The sequence below is a fragment of the Porites lutea genome, chromosome 2, assembly GCF_958299795.1.
Source record: "Porites lutea chromosome 2, jaPorLute2.1, whole genome shotgun sequence".
NCBI lineage: Eukaryota > Metazoa > Cnidaria > Anthozoa > Scleractinia > Poritidae > Porites > Porites lutea.
The window spans coordinates 39,179,868-39,185,990 of record NC_133202.1 but is presented as its reverse complement, the minus strand read 5'-3'; positions in this window follow the sequence as shown (position 1 = coordinate 39,185,990).

The window sequence follows — 6,123 nt, the reverse complement described above, 5'->3', positions numbered from 1 at the left end:
CCAGGAACCTTTGTACAATCAGATTATCGTGTAAGCTATACTGAAAGTAGACTACATCCCCTCCTTTTTGGGAACACTATATACCGGGAAAAACATAACACGAACGTGGATGTGCGGATCGGACACCTCTTTATTACGCAGAGTCAGCTTTGTAACAATTTTGACAGTTATTTATGACTCAGAAATACCAAACTGATACAGCCCCATACAATCTTTAGCTTCCTGCGAATATAAAGCAGTCGGGGTTTGTCCCTTTGGTTATAAAAGAACTTTTAAAAATCTTTTTTGTTTGTTTTGGCACGAACGAAGGATTATCTTTCATTATCGGAATTGAATCCTTTCCCCGACCGACACTCATCAATATAGTCTATAGGTCGAAGTGTATGATGAGCACATGATCTAGACGACCGGCGGAGTAGGAAGTAGCCCGTTCCATGCCCGCGTTCCAGGCAATTGAAAGCAGAAAGGCGAAACGTATAAAGGAACAAGATGTTTACCTCCAAAACAGCCGTTCTTTTAATGATTTTCCTGTTTGAAGTGACCACATCTGTTTCAGGTAATCTTTCGTTTATGCATTCTTTACATGGGAGCCGAGTGGGAGTTGTTCTGTGTATATTTCAATGCGTCAGAGTTTTGATGCCTTGCTAGACACATTCCATGTATGCAATTTGCTAAATTCGTCTCGATCTTGTTGTTATTAAATATCTTGTGAAGATCTGCATTTTCTTTCTAAGAACTCCAGTCTTTTTCGTTGTCGATTTCTTAATTTCCCTCGACCTATAAACGACATAAGCTCAAGTTTAATAGCAAGAGTTTTGGCTTTTTGAGTTCATTTCTCCAGGCATTGTTAAAACGCAGACTTTGTTAATGATCTTGCTCAGTGTTGAGTTTTCACCATTTAACCTTTTTGAGGGGGGCGTAAGGGGGGTCCGAAAACCGCAAAACCGCACAGAAATACGCCAAAAAACCGCAAACCGCATCGGATTTTTTCCCGAATACCGAAACCGCGCGTACATGTAGGCCACAATATGAAAGCTGACGTCAGCAAGACTTGTGATATTTAACAATTATTCCACGCAGACGCGTTGGATATGAGATGATAGATAGCCAACGAGGCGCGTAGCGCCGAGTTGGCTATAATCATCTCATATCCAACAAGCGCGAGTGGAATAACTGTTTTATTAAAAACGCCCTCAAAATCTCGTTGAATCTCCCCGACTAGAACAAACCGGAAAAGACAAGGGACTTCCGCTATTCACATGTCACACGTCTATCAAAACTGTCAACGCGCGAACGGACTCGCCTGGACTCATGAATGAAAAATTTTTTAAAAACTCATCGGGATTCTAGGATTTTACACAGCATAGCAGCTAAAAAAACCTGGCAGATAATGTGAAGGAAAATAATTTTCAAGTGACAGCTGTCGAAATTACTGTGAATTTGGATTTTAGGGGCAGTGATAAAAGTAAGAACAACGGAGAAAAACTATTACCTCGGTCGCTTGTTATGAAGTTGTTTGAAGCCACAAGCTGGTTTTGCTGAACGAGAAAAGAAGCTATACTGCCGCCTCGATTGCTTTAGTGAATGGCTGCATAGCCTGTATTTGTAGCTGGTTACTTGTGATTTATATTCTTGATGGCGGATAAACAAGCCGCAGTTATCTATCGGCGAGTGACTCGATCGGCGAATGGCTTCGCGATCATGAAGAAACAACACTTGTCTTCTTTCGTAGCTGGTCAAGGTACTTTAGTTCCATGTGTTTTCATGTGTTTTTCGGCAAACTTTCAAAAAAGCTCTTGTGGCTTTTTTGTTTGTTTTTGTCTTTTTTCTTTCGATGAAATTGCATGTCTAGTATTCTAAGAAATGAATTAAAACAATTTGCTTCGGGCGCCGTTCTATCCTTCGCAAAAGAAAATCTCAGCTAGCTTCCAATTTTAAACTGTCGCGTACACCGACCATGTATGGAGAGCATGGTATAATAGCTCATATACCATAACGGCTAAGCCAATCAAAATGCCAGAATTGCATTATCCAATGATTCAGTTTTTAATAAATTCTGATAACATTGTGCGTTAGTATTAAACATACGATCATAACGCTAACGATATATTGTACTACACTATTATACTCTATTTACTACTAACCAAATGCCAAGTCATATACTTGAACGAGTATTGATATCTCCCTTGACTTTGAAAAAACTCTGTCACTGATCTGTACGTCTTACATTGGGTGACTGATTACTTTGGACGACCCTGTGCTAGTTGTGGAACGCGGAATAAATGTTTCTTCTGGAATTGTGACCGTCTTATCTCGTAAAAAGTTCACGTTCAGTGGAGAAGACGATTGTTAAAACGTACAGCTCTTCTGAAATTCTTCCCTTCCTTTCCTTCTTCATACAAGATTGCCACGCAATTAATTATAACGTCCTCTTCGCTTTCCGTTGCGACCTCGACGACCTCAGTTGCCATTGTCGCGCATTGAATCAAAGCAACGAGAACACGAGGCTGTACGGCTGTACGAGCTAACATCCGGCATGGAATTTCACGAAGTCGACGCATCATTGGTCAAAACGGTTAATCACATTAAGTATTAACTGGAAAAGGCCGTAATTGCAAACCACAGAGTTAAATTGTAAGCTGATATAATGAACCATGATGCGTTGTAAAACAAAACACTTGGCTCGCGCCGGATGCCGACCGTTCTAAAGAGTGTTATCACCGCAGACACTTTTTTTTTTCACCGAAAACCACGACTTAAAGGTTGTAATAACCGCAAACCGCTTAGTGGTTTGAAACCGCAATACCGCGAGTTAAAATAAAAATTACCGCAAAACCGCACCAAAAATAACGCAAAACCGCATCACCGCAAACCCTTACGCCCCCCTCCTTTTTTATTTTGACCGCTTTCTTGAAACATTTGGTGAATGTTAAGGGAAAGCCTACCTTAATTTTGTCTACTTAGTAGATCGCCGTGTTTTACGAATTGCAGAGCGTAGCTCCTTGAGAACATCTACCTATAGGCTATTTAGGGTTTTCTATTTATAGATGATGATAGACTTCCAATCTGAGACGGCTGTGTTTAAGATGCTTGTATGTAAGATTCTAAAACTAGAGGTTACAAATTGTAAGTGAAGTGCTGCAAGTAGATACTCGGGGTATTACTACGTCATGTTGTAATAATCCGTTATAGAAACAACAAGTAAGAATTTAATTCTTATGTCAGGGCTGTAATTTCGATCATTATAATGTCATTATTGAAATGTCGAAATAAGCAGGTTACACTTTTGCACAAAATAAAGATGCATTGGGAAAGGAGCGTTACGTAACGACTCGTAAAAACGGTTGGGAAGGCCAGACTACCAATAACCTCTGTCTGAAAAACATATGGCTTGACAAGAACGTGACTAATTTCTAAACATTTTTTCATTTCGCGGAAATTCCGGAAATTATTAACTGGGCTTGGCAGAGGCTGGGCTTAGTTTATAAAATGGGTAGATTTTTTATTTCCGGAAGGGGGTTGTGGGGGGTTTTTCCTGGGAATTCGTGGTGGGGTGTGCCGTCTGGTTCTCTGATATCTGGCCCTTTTTGAGACCAATACCTCTAATGCTAATTAGCCTGCGTAGCAAGCGTTTCCGTTTAGTTTCGGAGCAAAAAACGACCGGGGAGCGGGATTTTCGGTTTTGCCCGCGCGAGAAATAAAACGAGAGCCAAAAAATGACTCTTGTTCCTCGTTCTTTGCTCCTAAACCGCACAGAAACGCTTGCTACGCAGGCTAAATGCTAATGTAAGGGAGTATTTCCCGGGTATTTTGGTTGTCCAAAAATGAACTCTAATCCGGGTATTTAACCCAGAGGGCGATGTGTAATCTATAAAGCATGTTTTCCGTCTTTGAAGAGGGTCCTACAGGGGTATTTTCGTTATACGTGATTACCTGTTTTTATTTTTCATGAATCGTGAATTTAATTGAATTATTCTCTGTGTTCCGTGACCAAATGGTTGTCCGTGCACCGAGAAAAACTCGAATTAATAATCGATATTCGTGATATTATTTCTTATTTTGCCCTGATTTTCAGTTTCAAGACTTCCGGAAGATAAATAAAGAAAATGTTGAAAGAAAATTGATAAATAAAGAAAATTGTTTTGACAGTTGTAATGTAATACGTTTAAGTTTTTGTTACAAAAAGGTTGGTTAACGTGAGAAGCCGGTTGTCATGATTGTTTTTCGTGCCCTTTGCTTTTGTTGGATACAACAAATTGTCTATTAATGGCTTCAGTAACGTCGTTTTAACATTTCGAGGTCTATTTTTCACGGCTCTTGTGTCTTAATCGCGTGTTGAAACCGATTTCATTCGAATGCATTATTAAAGTCTACCCAAAGAATACTGCAGATCTGAACCGCAATGCTTTTAATAATCAATCCCAGGAACTTTGTACAATCAGATTAACATGTAAGCTATACTGAAAGTAGACTACATCCCTTCCTTTTTGGGAACACTATACGGTCAGTATAAAACATGGACTTGAGACTGCGGACTGGGTGTAAAACACAGACTAGGTATAAAACGCGGACTGGAAAATACCGACTTGGGTATAAAACACGGACTAGGAACAAAACGAGGACTGCGGACTGGGTGGAAAATACGAACTACGCACTACGCACTACCGGGGTAAAACGGATTCTAATTGGTTCTAGGTAAGGAAACATAAAATCAAAAGATTGCTAAATAGAAAGACTTGTGAGTTTAAGTCATAAATACACCGCCCGGTTCTCTGAATCATGAGCCTGACCAAAGTACTATTTTCTTCACCCATTTTTAGACCTGGTCTCGGTCTCTAACAACCATGAAAGTGGTCAGGACCGGGGGGGGGGGGGGACTCCCTTATATAAGCCATATAGGTATGCACGCCCAAAAGGTAGGGTTTGGGGGCATTTTTGGTCTGAAAACACTTTTGCTCATTTTGGTCTGGATTCGAGTAGCCTCCCACGCAGACGTTTTTAGGGGTTCGTCACGCGTTCCTGGCCCACGAACGTCTGCTGACTTGAGCGGAAAAAAACTTAGACCAATCACAGCAGACTTCCAGATCTGGGAAGTGCACTTTTGGACCTTGAGAAATTTCGCGCTTGACTTTATAGCTCCAGAAAAGATCAGAAAGGTCTATGAAAGGTGAGGACCTTACAGTTTTAGAACAAACGACTTAGTTAACTCACAAGCGTTCATACTAGAGGCTACCCTCACAATCTCATTGAAAAATATGACCTCGGAGGTTAATTTGCTGAACGGAAGTCGGCTTTACTACAAAACAATACGTGTGAAAAAAATTCTGCCTTTTGTTCAGTCTTACAGGGTAACCCCACCGTTGCATCACCCAAAGAACAACTTTATGAGCAAACGACATCTAATCCAGCCTTTACAGAGAGAAATATACAAAAAGCCAACGCTTATCTCCTAGATTCTCGTCCGGAGCAAAAATCTTTCACATATCACATTTCTACAGAGCTTGTATGTAAGTGTTTGGCTTGTCAACAGTTTGTCATCAACAGCGCCGATTGGATCTCCGATAATCTGCATGTGATCTTCAGCTGATATTTGCGAACAATAAGAAAGGAATTTATCTTTAGGTTCAGCAGACGTTCGTGGGCAGGAACGCGTGACGAACCCCTAAGAACGTCTGCGTGGGAGGCTAGGATTCGAGGGAACTACGGGAGCGTACATGTATAAACGAATTTATCTTTTCAATTCCAAATGAATAAGAAAGAAATAGAAATACGCGAATTAGAAATGCATTTGACGAATTTTTTTGTTTGCGCTCTAATCTGGTAATGATGACATAATTTTTGCCTAATTAGGCCTAGCCTGTTCCAGGCTCCGAGATAGTTAGGTCCACTGAATTGAGAAAGCCCGAACACGAAAATAAAACGGGAGGAAACTGGGGAGCCTCCCCCACTATCTGAGAGCCTGGAACAGGCTAAAATAGACCAGGTCTGAAAATTGGTATGGAGTTTAGAGATCTCGACTGAAAACGGGTGTGGAAAATGACATTTTTTTTTCTGAAATCGAGTCAGGATTTGCAGAACCGGGCGGCACACCCCTACCAAGAATTCCCCGGAATACTCCCCTCC